The sequence below is a fragment of the Myxocyprinus asiaticus genome, chromosome 30, assembly GCF_019703515.2.
Source record: "Myxocyprinus asiaticus isolate MX2 ecotype Aquarium Trade chromosome 30, UBuf_Myxa_2, whole genome shotgun sequence".
NCBI classification, from domain to species: Eukaryota; Metazoa; Chordata; class Actinopteri; order Cypriniformes; family Catostomidae; genus Myxocyprinus; species Myxocyprinus asiaticus.
Window position 1 is genome coordinate 13807167 of NC_059373.1, and position 16082 is coordinate 13823248.

Below are 16082 nucleotides of genomic sequence, written 5' to 3' on the forward strand. Positions count from 1 at the left end.
GTCAATTACAGTAAAAGAAAAATACTCATTGCTCTCATTAGGTTTAATCTATAAAAACTGCCAAATCTACAGAATGAGTAGAATAAAAGCATAGAGGAATAGCAGAAAGAAACATTAGGTAAAGAAGACAAACAACACACTGAAAGAATGGGAGAAGAAATAGGAAGACATTTTTTCCCACATTCTCTTCTTCTGTTGACAAGGGAGAGGTGGGTGATTGTTTTACAGGATGCAAATAAATGGAAACATATACACTCTACTGCACCCAAACTCCACCTCATTAATCCTTTGAAGACATATTTGATAAAACAATTCATATGCAAATTGGCTTAATCCCTCCTTAATCTGTGTTGGAGTGGTGGAGTGGATATGAATGTGTGTGTTTCTGAGTGAATATGGGATTGAGGTTGCCCATCATCATTCATATATCACTTTATTGTGTTTTTATTATCATCGAGTTTGGCAAACTCAGAGGACATGGCAAGGAGAGTTGCCAAAGACAAGAAACTCAGCACACACAGACACAAACACTTCTACCCATACAAAGAATTCCAAACATTTGACATATAGTAGAATGCCTTAGAGAACCTATTTATGCATTTGCTATGAAAAACAGAAACACACACAGACATACCCATAATTTCATGGCCATTTAAGATATCAAATATGAGAAATATTCAAATACATGAAAGCTATCAGATAAAACCCTTTAAGCCAGTTAAGCTTGCAATACACAGAGCAATGAAAATATTTGAAGGCATACTGTCATAAATTCAAATGAGTTTTCTTGGAGCTGTGATGCAGTGGTTTACGCACATACTCTAGACACACTCGGCCTGGGTGCTTATGTGGATAATCCAGGTTTAAATCTGGCCTGCAACATGTCTTAATCCCATGTCTTGATGCTGGAAGAATTGTCACAGGGGTGAGGGTAAACAAACATTTATAGGGGAGACCGGGGCTAGTTGTCACACGGGAAGTAGTCACAAGGGCTTTATCTCAGCAACAATAAGATGTAAGTCAAAGGTTTGACTACATGTTAGTTTCAAACCCCTGAATGTCGCTACCCTCCAAAATACATGTTCACTACCATCATATTTTTGTTATAGCTCTTCGGTAAATAAGCAAACATAATCAAACCACGCTGACATACGTTAAGGTGTAGGTCAACTACATTATGAAGGCCGATTTTTACTTAAAGGTTTAAACATGTTCTTAGGACAGAGTTTTTTTTTTTTCATGAAGGTCAGGTCAGGGCATGTTGTCACACTTTTACAGGGGCAGGTTGTCACGTGTTTTAAATGTCATAAATGTATACAATTTATTTACTGCGATATTTTTGGCAAAAACAATGTTTTGATATTTTTGTACATTACTTAATTTTTGTTGTTTAATTAATAATTTTGTGCTTAGTAATTGATTTATTTTTACATTTAGCTGAAAAGTAAATGCAGGTGTAGGTTTAAAGAGAGAGGTAGATATTGTTTTGGTGGGATCCGCTATTAGGACATGTTATCATAAAAGGTCAACTTGTAAAAAGTAAAGTAAAAAGTGTGACAATTAGCCCTGGTCTCCGCTATACCCTTGCATTATGATTGATATGCTTAGATGAACCTACTCCTCCCGAACTTTAGTTGAAATCTTCATTAAAACAAAAATATAAAAAATTTACAAAATAATGTAAAAACATATGAATACAATTAAAAACAACTCTGTCATCCCAGAATAACCAATAATAGGACTCAATGTCATTTAAATCCAGAGTGATGTGTTTTGTGTGTGTGTGTGTGTGTGTGTGTGTGTGTGTGTGTGTGTGCAGGAAAACCTTTAGAGGTCAATGACACTGAGTCCAGTGGCAAATTTTAATACCACTGTCTAGTATGTGGGAGAGAGAGACAGAGAGAGAGTTTGGGGCCTCTTGGGGTATGGAGACATCCCAGTGGCCCTCATTATCTGCCTATTTTTTGTCACTTGTGGTCAAGCATGAATATGTATTGAAGGATCAATGTTTGTGGGAGGGTGGGTGGGTGTGTGTTTGCTCAGTCTCAACATCTCTGCTGGGCCTTTATACCCATCAAGACACAGGCCAGACTCTGTTAACTTCAAAGAGACCCTTGTTCACAGCCAAGAATTATATTCATTAGAGTCATTTTCATTTAAAAAACCCATTACAGTCTAAACACACTCTGAAACCACAAACAACTACACTAACTACACAGAACCACACCACAAATTACATTATTCCTTCGCAATGGATATTTCTTTACTATGCTTAGCATACAAACCTTATTATGGTGTGTATGTTTTTACCTAGGATCAAAGAAATGTCTTTTGCGTGGGTGCACACTTTCACAAATCACACATTTATTACACATCTCGGTTGATTTCAGCATTAGTTGCACCTGTCTTGTACTCAGAATATTGCTGCTTCTTGGCTGTTTTGCTTAAAATAACTCACTCAATTGAGAGCCTAACCAACCATATATCCCCTGGGAGACAGGGATGAGGAGGAAAGAGAGAAAAGGAGTAAGAAACAGAGGGGAGGCAGTGGACTGTGTGTCTTTTGACCCCCCCCTGCAAAATCTTCTGGGAGCTGGAGGGAGTGTCTAGTCATCAAAAAGGGGCGTTGCTGCATACACCCATCAAAAAAGAGCTCCAGTCCCCTGGGCCGAGGACCCTGTCCAATTCATTCTACAGAGCTGTCGCTCAACTGAAACTCCACACTTTCAAACCAAGAAGTCCCAGTATTTCAGTTCCCAATTAAATAATGGACTCTCTCCAGAAGTACAACATATACATAAATGCAACAGCTCCAGAAAAGGGTCATTAGTCTACTCTTCATGCCCTCAGGGGATTTTAGAGTTGTCGAACTTCATGGCCCTGGGCCATATTCGATTATGTCATCGAATTTTAGATTTTTAAAAAAATGTTATCCACTGATGATGCATGAGGAGAAGATGAGAGAAATGACAGAGTGAGCTAATAAAGGGAGAAAATCTTCGAGCACAGATGGAAAAGCAGCAGATTCAGTTAATTACGTTTTTTACTGCCACTAATGTGTCTCAGCATGCATTCACTCTCAAACACACACAGACTGTGAGTACATTCTCCCCATCATAGCGGGCAGTTTGGAGGGTGTACATTCAAATTTATTTAACTCTCAAACTCTAGTTTGCAGAATTTCTTGCCCTAGTTTGTCATTCTGAAGGGAGATTATTTGAATTCAACTCTTTAACTTATTCATAACAGACATTATAATGATGTTAGAATGCAGGAGAACATACAGTATATGGCCAAAAGTACGTGGACACTCCCTTTCGGGTTTGACTATTCCTGTAATTCCAGTGAAGACAAATCAACTTTGATTAAAGCACTCCGTTTACGGTTATTACAGCTTCCACTCTTCTGGTTTCTACTGGATGTTGCAACATGATGCAGGGATTTGCTCCCAATCAGACACATGAGCATCAGGGATGTCAGGCACTCATTTTGGGCAATGGGACACAGCTCACAGTAGGCATTGCATTTATCCAAAAGAAGCTCAAAAGCATTCAGACCTTGGCTTTTGCAGTCTATTCAAGTTCTTTCACACCAGACTCAATAAATCATTTCAATGGACCTCGCTTTGCTTTTGCCTAACCTCTAACCCCAAACCTCTAACCCCAACTAACCCTAAAGGCCCCTATATACTTCTAGTGAAATCAAAGAAAAAATGAAAGAGTGTGATGTCATTTTGAAAACTTTCAGGAAAATTTGTGCTAGTGGTTAAAAACCTTCTTACTGCCATTGGTCCACATCATTGGTGGGTGTGACCCCGTGCATCACCTACTTTGAGGCTAACGTCTTTTTACGGTTAATTTCATCACTCTGTCAAGATTAGTCAGCATGAACACACTAGAGTGCAGAGTTGCCGAGCTGGTTGCCGAATTTAACTATGCGTGTCTCAATCAGCTCCATAGTTCAGTAGTCAGGGCACTGACAAGGGAGACCATTTCTAGGGGCCTCCCATTCGCAAAATCGTTCCAGTGCATTGAAATGTTCGCTCCCTAAATATATCTACAATGCACCATAAAAACCAGGGAGCATCATTGCTCAATATGCTCTCTTACCGGAAATGTCATCAAAATTTCTTAAGTCTTAGAAGTCAATAGAAGATGAGCACAAATGTTAAAATATGAAGTCAAACCCTTATTTTCTCTTAAAAAAAGAGACATTGTTTGTATTCTTTCCTCTAAAGGGAAATCGTTTTTAGATGAAGATTACAACTGCACTTCTTTGTCTTTTTATTTAATCATTTATGTAATTTATCTTTCATAATAAAGATGACCATTTTAATATCTACCAAGGAAATGCACGACAGTATAATTTATATTGCGATGTTGTTGATTAAAACCAGCTGCGTTTAAATGCCCGACTTCATAATCGTGCTGTAGGTAATTGAGTCACAAGTGTCCCAATGTTCAGTGGATGAACACCCTAAGGAGCGAGTTGAGATGCACTATATATCTGTAAGATCACGAAGAGACATTTACCAAGACCATGTCATCTGATTTTTTTCTAGACACACTCATCAATAAAGTGATTAGTCTATAAAATACAATAACAGATGGTAACCACTGCATATTATGGCCACGAATAGTGTGTTAGCATTACCATTAGCACCATGAATGCAGAATGTAAACATGACAAATCACACATTATCTACTGCATATAATTGACTTGAAATCATCAAGTGGTCAAAACAACTTATTTTACTGATCTCATGTGGACTCAATTCATAGAATGAGGCATGTAGAAAATCATAACACATTTTATTGTCACATTGATTAACGTTCCTCTGATGACAGGAGAGTGTGTGTCTCACATTTAAATGCTCCTCTAATCACCGGCCTCAAGGAGCGTTGGCGGTTTCTGAATGTTTGCAACCAGTATACTGCTGCTCAGTTCTTATCTTATTTCTTCCTTTGAGTGAAGAACAAAGTTGAACTTTGCCATGAGTGTATCAGAGCCTTAAAGTGATAGTTCAACCAAAAATGAAAATTCTCTAATTATTTACTCACCTTCATGATATCCCATGTGTATGACTTTCTTTTTCACCCGAACACATTTGAAGAAAATTAGAAAAATATCTTAGCTCAGTAGGTCCTTAAAATGCAAGTGAATGGAGATTTCTCTTTTGAAGCTCCAAAAATCACAGACAGTCAGCATAAAGGTCATCGATACGACTCCAGCTGTTAAGTGAATGTCTTCTAAAGTGATACGATTGATTTTGGTGCAAAAAAGATCAATATTTATGTATTTTTTAACTCCGATCACATGTGGTCAGGTAAATCATCGCTTTCAGTAAGCTTCACAAGAGGGTGGAGTTCAAGCGGTCTCTCGTGTGACGTATTACCGTTGCCATGATACGGACGTAATCTCACGTTCTCCATGTGGTTGAGACATCTAGGATAAGCACACAAACGCACCACTGTGAGTAAAGAAACAGATAAAAACAGATCTAAACCAAAACCAAAACCAACAACGCTTCTGTACAGCGTTCCTTGCAGTTTTCGCCAAAGAGAAGATAAAACCAGTGCAAGAATCCCTTAGACTTACATTAAAGGAGGGACCAAAGCTATATCTATGGACCAGCATATCAAAGAGACAAGCTTTTCTGACATGAGCCAGTAAGCAACCACCCAGAACATAAGCACCTAGCAACACCATAACAACAGCAAAGTGCTAAAATCCACTAAGAACACCTTAGCAATGACATATCAATGCCCTCGATGCAGCGAGTTTTGCACAGGCAAGCATCACACACATTTTCATAAAGAATTTTTAAAAATCCTGCTCTAAATGCAGTAAGACTTTAGTATGATTTGTGCATTTTAAAAAACAAAGCTAGATACAAATATGCAATACTTTGTGTGTGTGTGTGTGTGTGTGTGTGTGTGTGTGCATGGGTATTAGTTACACACATGGATTACTCAGTGTGGGCTTGTAAAACAAGCTTTCATTAGCAACAGAGATTACACTGACATATTGTCAATCACAATAATCTTTGCTGTGAGAAACACACATTCTATTTTCTCTCTCACACAGGCAGACACACAAAGGAATAGCCTATTGGAGCAGGTAGGGGAGTTTGGGAGGTCACTGGGTCGTAAGATCATAGGTCACCGTGTCTGATTTCCCTGTGCACTGTCACAGGTCGGAGGGGTGTGGCTTATTTTAAACCTGCCTCCGGCCCTCAGACATCTCTCCCAGCAAAGCATGACTGACACCCCCGCTGCTTCCAGCATAGAATGAGGGTTGTGAAGGTCACAAATACAGTATGTTTCAGAGAATCAATGCATGCACAAAGCCTACCCACATACACACAGCTCAAGGGATGTAAATGGTCCTGGAGGTGAAGATGCCTTTGGAGTCTGAATATCAATCACAAAACTAAGAATCTGCATAATTGATTAATTCTTAATGCCCTATATTTTTTATTATGCCTTAATGTTTTTGAGCTCTATATGTGAGAGCTATTGCAAAGGCAAAAACAAAGCAAAGGTTGACATTAAGTATTTTGGGAAAGTTAATATTTCCTGCAGTAAACTCCATCTAATACCGTTTTAAACAGCATTTTGCTATTATTTTGTTTTTATAATTGTTATGCATACAGCTTTTATGACATCATATGACTTGATAGACTACATGGAATATTTGTACTTATATTTCAGGTTCAATACAATTAAGCTCAATCAACAGCATTAGTGGCATAATGTTGTTTATCACAAAATGTTATTTCGATTTGTCCCTCCTTTTATTTAAAAAAAGAAATGAAAAAAATCTGGTTTAAAGTGAGGCATTTTCAAAGAAAGTGAATGGGGCCAATCCATAAACCTTAAAATACTCACTGTTTCAAAAGTATAGTCATAAGATGTAAACAATATGAGTGTTAACATGATTTTAGAGTGATAAAATCGCTTACTAACCTTTTCTGTGTAAAGTTATATCCAATTTTACAACTCCGTTGCCATGACAGTGTCGTAAACCCTTAAACAACTGTAAAAATTACTAATTCAATCAAATTTACAGATCAAATAGTTCACAAGTTTTATCATAAGAATTAATATAAGCACTTTTATAAAATTATAAGCTCAAAATTTCTGTCTTTAAACCCTCCAAAAATTGGCTACATTCACTTCCATTGTTAGTGCCTCACTGTAACCTTGATTTTTGCTCTTTTTAAAGAAAAGGAGGTGATGGTGGCCTGTTACAGGACCAAAGACATACACTTTCCCAATACATACATTCAATTTTAACCTAAAATCTTGATGTTGATAAAAAAAATTAAAAAAAAGACCACTGACACAAAATATGACAGCCACCCATATGTGATCTAAAAGGCAATAAAGCGGTTCTGTCTTCATCTAGAGCAATCTCCTTTGTGCTGCCATGCAGCATAGACAGGTGAAATTCTATTCTCGGTTATCTGAGGATCTCTTCAGTTGTCTAACCCAAGTTGCCCCCATTTTCTTTTCCTTCATTTCAATGTAACAAAGAGTCTGCTTAACAGATAATTAGAGCCCAAGGCTCCGAGAGATTAAGAGAGAATGAGAGAAAAAGAGATAAGAGTATCAACACCAATTGAGTTTTCAGATTTAAAGTAAAAAACAAACTCAAAGACTTTAATCTTTTTTAATCAAGACTTTAAATGTATGTTTCCTTTTTATATTGTTATACTTACTTGCTGTTTGTGTGACTAGAGTTTAATGTGTTATTTAATATGCCATTCCTACTTCCCAGAGGAACATTGTTTTGCTCAAAGGTTGCTCTTTCATAGCTCAGGAGACTTTGTTGATTTTTCAGTTGCGTTTTATTTAAGTATAAGCTTTTCTGGAGAGTAGCATGCGCCATGCAGGGGTCGGATGTGTGAGCGACGAGCTCTGCGCACTTTGCTAGTTTTTAATTATTTTTATGTCATAAACTGGTGAGATTCGATACACCCTGCTACATAACTGTTCTATGAAGTCAAGATGGCAAAGCATTAAAAATCCTCGGGCTCTGGAGATATTAAAAGACACTTACATGCTCAAGCTGATACCTCAGACAGGGCCACAGACCAGGGACACGGTTTGGACGGTGCTGCGGGAGAAATTCAGCGGCAACTGGTGAGCATGTGTTAGTTACAAGAATCGGGGGTGTCGAGAGATGGATCGATTATCTGGAGTCATTGGAGAGTGAATTAGCTGCTAATCCGCTAGCGACCAAAGCAGATTTGCAATGCGTTTGGGAAAAACTGGAATCCCTTGAAAATCATAATCGGCGAAACTATTTTGGAGGGCCGAGATATGGTGAAGCTCCTAGATGAGCTCTTCCCAGGTCTGCTCGACATAACAGGCCATAAGCAGGAAATCGAGCGAGCTCACAGGGTCCTGGCTTGGAGATCCGATGAGGGAGTCAGGCCCCTATCAATTTGGGTCAAATTTCTGAGATCATCTGATAAAGATCTTGTGTTACGTGAGGCAAGGAGTAAAGGAAAGCTTTCTTGGAAGAACCACAGCATTTTCTTGTTTCCAGACTTTGCGAATTCGACAAGAGATAAATGTGATCAATTCAAGGAATGCAAGAAACTCTTACATCAACGGAAGATCACTTCTGCACTGATGTTTCTGGCCAAACTGAGAATAGACACTATATTTTCATGCCCACAGCAAGCATTGTCTTTCATAGAGACAATGGGGTGAGTAAGCATTTGATGTTTCTCATGTGGCCCCCAAGTGAGCTTGTCTCGCTGTACAAACACTTGACTGTCTGAGGAAGCTGGGCGCCATTTTGTTTCTTTTTGTGTTGGTTCCGCCTAGTGGCTGGAGTTTGTTTTGTGTAGTAACTCTCCTTCAAGAAACTCTGCACTGACAGAGGATCGCTTTTGCACTGATGTATCCGGCCAAATTGAGAATAGATACTAAGGATGGCCACAAATATTTACATGCCCACAAGAAGCAATGTTTTCATAAGATCAATGGACTGAGGAAGTCATGGTGTGTTTCTCACATTGCCTCCATGTGAGCTTGTCTCGCTGAATACACACTTGACCATCTGAGGAAACTGGGCACCTGTTTTGTTTCTTTTTGTGCTGGTTCTGCCTAGCGGCTGGAGTTTGTTTTGTGGAATAACACTCCTTCGGGACAGTTGTGGATGAATCTGCTCGTTCTTTGTGCTTATGCCTCCTATTGGCTGAAGTTTGTTTTGTGGAGTATTTTTTGTAAGACATTGGGTCATCTGCTGCACTCATGAACAGCTGGCTCACTGAACATTCGTTTGACTGCCAGAGGAAGCTGAATGTTTTTGTTTTGTTTTGTTTTTTGTGCTGGTTCCACTTTCCATTTATTTTTGACACAAATCTATTTTTTCTAAGATGTCAAAATGTCAAATGTTAATATGAGTGGATTATCTCTCTCCACGTGGAATGTGAATGGGTTGGGGAACCCCATAAAAAGAAGGAAAATTATTTCTCTTCTTAAACGTAAGAAATTTGATATAGTGTTTCTTCAAGAAACGCATCTTCCCCTGCAGGAAGCTGAAAAATTTGGGAAGATATGGGGTGGACACATTTTCTTTAGTGCTGGCTCAAGTAAGAGCAAGGGAGTCATTACATTGATAAGTAAACATTTACAATTCAAATGTCTCAAACAGATTAAAGATAATTTAGGAAGAGTCATTATTGTTTTAGCAGAAATTCAGGGGTAAAGGTTGATTTTGACTAACATTTACGCACCAATCGTTGAAGATCCGGGCTTTTTTATAGATCTTGAAGGGATGTTGCAAGCCACTGGCACCCCTCATGATATAATATTGGGAGGAGACTTTAATCTTTTGATGGACTCAGTCCTTGATCATAGTGAAGCAAAAGTGTGTAAGCCCCCTAGAGCAACACTGACGCTTCACATGATGTGTAAAAATCTTGGTCTTACAGATATTTGGAGACTTTTGAACCCATCTGATAGGGACTATACTTTTTTTTTTATCAGTCTATAAGATTTATTCTAGAATATTTTTATATCTAAGTTCCTCATATCATCTGTTGTTGATTGCTCAATTGGAAACATCTTAGTCTCAGATCACACCCTGGAGAGTTTAGAGGTGTTGCCACATATGGAGAAAAAGACATAATATAGTTGCTGCTTTAATGTATCCCTTTTGCAAAATCCTGATTTCCAACAAATGTTAAAGGCTGAAATCAATGTTTATATGGAGACCAATTGGTCCTCAGTATCCTCTGTGGGCATGACTTAAGGCGGTTCTTAAGGGTCAGATCATACAGTATGCATCATTCACCAAAAAATCCGAAGCACGAGAACTCATGGATTTGGAAGAGAATATTAAACGTACAAAGAGAGAACTGAAGCACCGAATGTCGTCTGATGGCCTCAGAAAATTTCCCCGGTTGAAATACAGATATAATACTATTTTGTCACGGAAGGTGGAGTTTTGGTTATTTAGGGCATATTTTAAGTCGGTTGACAAATCAGGGAAGCTTTTGGCTAGATTTATAAAGCAGAGAGAGTCTTTTTCTACCATTCCCTCAGTGAAATCTGCTGGTGGTGAAATATTTACCTCAGCCATTGATATTAATAATGCCTTTAAAGAATTCTATCTTGATCTTTATAGTTCCACGTCTTCGTATACTGATGAAGATATTAGAAAGTTTGTGAAACCATTAGATCTCCCTAAACTGACGACTGAGCAAAACAATTATCTTGACTCTGACGAGATAATTAAGGCCCTGTCTACAGGCAAGGCTTCGGGGCCAGATGGTTTTGCCACTGAATTTTTTAGATCTTATGCTACAGAACTGGCTCCACTTTGGTTAGAAGTTTATATGGAATCACTAAAGAATGGAAAGCTTCCGCCAACCATGATACAAGCCCGGATCAGTCTGATTCTTAAAAAGGACAAAGATCCAAGTGAGTGTAAGTGTTACCGTCCAGTTTCCCTGATCCAGCTAGACATTAAAATAAAAAAAAATAAAAACTGATTAAGTAAAGTTATGACATCTCTTATACATACAGATCAGGTGGGGTTCATTCGGGCCACAGCTCTTCTGATAACATTAGGCATTTCATCAATATCATGTGGTCAGCGGCGAATGATCAGACTCCGGTCGCTGCCATCTCACTTGATGCCGAAAAGGTGTTTGGTATGGTAGAATGGGATTATCTTTTTAAGATTCTGGAAATGTTCAGGTTCGGGAATTCTTTTATTGAATGGATTAAGTTACTTTATAGACACGCAGTAGCGGTGGTACAAACAAATGGATTAATTTCAGATTACTTTACTCTGGATAGGGGCACCCAGCATGGTTGCCCTCTTTCCCCATTATTGTTCTGTCTTGCCCTGGAACCATTAGCAGCCACGAAAAATTAGGAGGAGGGGTGATGGCGGGAGGTGTGGTGCATAAGCGTTTGCTTTATGCAGATGATATTTTATTATTCGTCTCTGACCCCATTAGATCTATGCCTTGTCTCCACAGGATTATTAATTCCTTTTCTAAGTTCTCAGGATACAGATTCAATTGGTCTATATCCGAAGCTTTGGCTCAGAGTAACGGCTTTTCAGCCGGGCACCTTCCAGTGGCCCAAACAGAGCATTAAGTATTTGGGCATTCTATTCCCAGCTAATTTGTGTGATTTAGTTAGAGTTAATTTCGACCCTTTAATAAAAAGGTTTTCGAGTGATGTGAATAGGTGGGCTTCATTACATTTATCTATGATTGGGAAGGTTAATGTTATTAAAATGAACTGTATTCCAAAATTCAACTACTTGCTACAACCTCTCCCTGTAGATGTCCCCCTCTCTTATTTCAAGCAATTTGATAGCATAGCGAAGTCATTTATTTGGAACGGTAAGCATCCTAGATTACATTTGAACAAGTTACATAGGCCGATTGATAAAGGTGGGCTAGACCTACCCAAGATTTTGTTTTATTATTATGCATTTGGTCTCAGACATTTGGCTCATTGGTCACTTCCACCTGAGAGAGCCCCTCCCTGGTTTCGTATTGAACAGGAATTCCTTGCCCCTGTTTCGCCATTGCAAAGCCTTTCTATCAAACTAAACAGAGAAGTTAAGTCACCCCGTTATCTCGCATTTGCACGTGGTTTGGACAAAATTGTCCAGAGTGTTTAATTGGGACATTTATTTAAATGTTGCCTCAAGCATATGGCTGAACCCTAAATTGTGAATTAATAAGTCCCCTTTCTGTTGGTCAGAGTAGATTGGAAGGGGAGTGTTACTACATTCAGTGACCTATATGAGAGTGGAGTGCTGAGATCTTTTGAAAATTTGGTTCAACATATTAAGATTCCTAGATCCCAGTTCTTTAGGTATTTACAGCTGCGCCACCTGCTCTGTACCATTTCTGGGAGTAGTATACACCCCCCTAAAGTGGCAGATACTCTGGAAGTGGTGATTACTGCTTTTGGAAAAGGTCATGAGGCATCAGTGTATTACTCCCTGCTAATTCAGAGTCTGGGGGACGGAGCTTCAAATTCTCTCAAGAGATTATGGGAGAAAGATTTAAACTTGGTATTGGAGGAGGGAGTGTGGGCTAGGATTCTAAAAAGCAACAAGTCTACATCTAGAGATGCAAGGGTCCATCTGATGCAATTTATGATATTGCATCGATTCTACTGGACCCCCTCTAGATTGTATAGGTTGGGTCTTAAAGACACACCCACCTGTTGCTGGTGCCAATCAGAAGACGGGGACGTGTAAAGATCCAAGAATTTTGGTTGAGGGTTCAGAACTTTATGTGGAATGTGATGTATTGGACATTGAATTTTCATTTAGCCCTAGACTCTGTATCTTGGGTGATGGGATGACTCTTGATATTGGAGACAGTTTTTTAAAAAGTTGGGTCCTAGCCGGAGTCATGATTGGTAAGAAAATCATCGAATGGAGGTGGTCTGAGTACGGTTTGTTTGTGGGTCCTTTTGTGGTTAGATTGATTTGTGCATTGTGAAAGCGAAGAGGTACCAGTCTGCTTTGCATTTTATGACATAAGTACCTCGTGGCTTGCCATACATAGCTGCATTACATACTTCATATTCCAGTCACAATTTACTGTCCACAGTAGAAAGAAAGTTATAATTGTCATTTCTGGGTGAACCATTCCTTTAACTAAACCAGTTGGGCGTTAACAGAAAACCCATAGTACCTGGGCTAACCTCAGAGTTCATCTCTTTCATCTAAGTAAAAAGCATGCTTTCATCTCCCTGGTTCAAGTGTGTGTCTCTCCCCACCCATCCTCTCTGCTCTACCAACAGACACCCGCACACATGTGCATGGATGAGTGTGTGTGGCTATAAGTGCCTCTCCTGCTATAAACCCCTCCGGTTGCCAGGCAACAGTCTCCTTGCTCGTGTCAGAGAGGCTGAATAAGCATGTTTATCGCTGTGTGTGTTTATGGGGCTTTACGACTTACAATACATTGGCAGCAAGCTAACAGTTAACAAAATGCAAACGAATGGTGAATTAGGACTAGGCCTGTTTAGTCAGCTAAATCACCCAAAACGGCCTCATGAGCACCATCGGAAAAGACACTTAACATTGCCGCTTGAATTAGTATTACAGAATGTTTCCTGGAGACTATTAAGTGCCACTATAAAGAAACATTCAAAGTTAAAATTCATATTTGTGTTTTTTTCAGTGAGTATTGCACTCTAAAGTGAACTAAAATTGTTTCTAAGATTTGTCCTAAGATAATAATCTTGATTAATAGCTCCTCCCACACATCATATCGCTTCAGAGGATGAAATCTGAACTGCAATAAACTATTCTCTAACTTGACACTTCCACTTGTCGCCTTCATAGTGCCAGGGACTGACAGACTCTAGATCATGATCTTTCTATAAGCTTTGATCTCATGGACTCTCTCACACACAGACGTCCACACAGGTGTGTTGTCTCGAGGTAAGAGAATATGTGGGAGGGAAGGTCATTGAGTTCTTGGGCTGTCTCGCTCTCTCCCTCTCTCCAGGGCAGCTAAAATCTTCCATACTCTAGCTTGCCTTCCTCTCTTGGATCAGACATTGGGACTTCATGTCTCATTGCTATCATGCATGTGACAGTCTACACTTAAAGAATGGACAACCAGGGATGAATAAGTAGCTATCTGCAGCCATCTAGTTTTTATACTTGTAATTTAATCTTTTTTTTTTTTTTTTTTTTTTTTAATGGACAGCACAGTTTGATTCTTGAGACTTTAAGTTTTAAAACGGTATATAATTTATGAGGATTGGTTCAGTATTTGAGAAAATATTCATAAGAAAATTAAAAAAAAAGTACATTTTCAAGTTCAAGCTCATATAGGTAAATAAATTAGTAAATAAAATAAAAAAGGTCTAAATACACCCCAAAAAAACACCCAAAATGCACAACTTTAGTGCTTTTACATTATTCACTTTAGAGTTGTTACATTTCTTTCATAACCATTAAAACAATTACAAGTTTATTGTTTCCGATCACTTTTGACCGAGAACAACTGGAAAGGGATTTAATGATGAGCAGTGTATAAGGGTTAAGAAAAAAAAAATAGTTGCTGGTTTTGCCAATGTTTGCGAGGTTTATGGCATTGTGGCTTAATGAAAGAGTTTTGCACAAACCCCCTTTATTATAAGGATTTTGTATCTAAATATTGGGTACTTATTGCATCTGAATGGACTAAGTCAACACAGTTTCCAATACCTCACCAAGACCATTTTTTTTTTGGTTCACACAACCACAATCACGAGTTGCAAGCGCTCTTCTGGAATACTGCTGCCAGACCGTGTGCAGGTACCGAACTGAGTCGGTATTTGGTATAACTTACACTGTGGAAAGACCAGAATCAATACTTATAAATATTACTCAATATTAAAATAGTTTTATACTTTAATTTCAACTCGAAGCACTCGTACTTTTGACATCCCTACAAGATGATAAAAACATTTATGAGCGACTTTAAAAATACAAGTCCAAAGTCACTTGTATTAAGCAGACATGGCAACACTGATTTTCCAGGCTCACATATAGGCCATTGTACATGTTGCCCTGCCCCCTGCCCAAACTGGGCAAATCCATCCCCCATCTTTCTATGTGAAGAGGGGGATGAATGTGTTTTTTGTGGAGGCGGTAAGGGCTGCTCAGCACAAAGCACTCTGGCAAAACTTCAAACTGCAACCTCCGTTTGGCAAGGCCTCAGTAAAATTCCTCTGCTGACAGAAAAAGAGATATGGAGGCAGAAAATGGAGACGTTCAAAAAAATATCCAACTTTGCAGTGTGTTTTTAAATTATGATGCATTGCAGCTCATTTAAAAATATAACAATGTTTCAATGTATTCAGATTCCAGCAAACAAAATGTGCACACAGGGCTATAAACTCAGTTAACTATAAAATTATATACTCAAACCTGGCTGGATCTGTTGATTGAAAATGTGTGCCTAAAACAAGTTGCCAGCTCGAGATTGTCTTACTATTGCTCATTCTTGGGACTAGTGATTTCTAAACAGACATAATAAACTTTGGTGCGTTATTCATCCTGCACCATTTGTGCTATGCCTCAAATACATCAAATTGTGTGACTTGTTGTGGAGAGAAGTGCTTTTGCTTTTCTAAGTGATCAGATTAACAATTTTCACCTGGCGACTGATAAAACATTTGAAGAAATCCCATAGACTTACATTAGTGAAGGAGGGACATGAGCCATATCTAGGGACCACAAAAACATTTGACCTGGATCATCAAGTAACCAGCAAGGCCCTACAACATAGCAACCATACATAAATTTCCGTAACTAAAAAATTGAAGGACTGGCAACTAAGAAAGATATGTGTCAACTGAAAGCACATCTAAGACCAGATTAATACATCATATCAGAACTGTCTGCTTGTGTTAATTAAATCAAACTGATTAAAAGCAGTCAAGCCTAAGACGTCAATTTAGATAAAGGAACACTCTCTGATCTGAGGCTCATATGTATCCCATTTGAAAAGGGGGTTGCAAGTTAATGCACCCATATGCATGCACAGATTTCATCTCCTCCTGCCCTCATCCCCTCACACA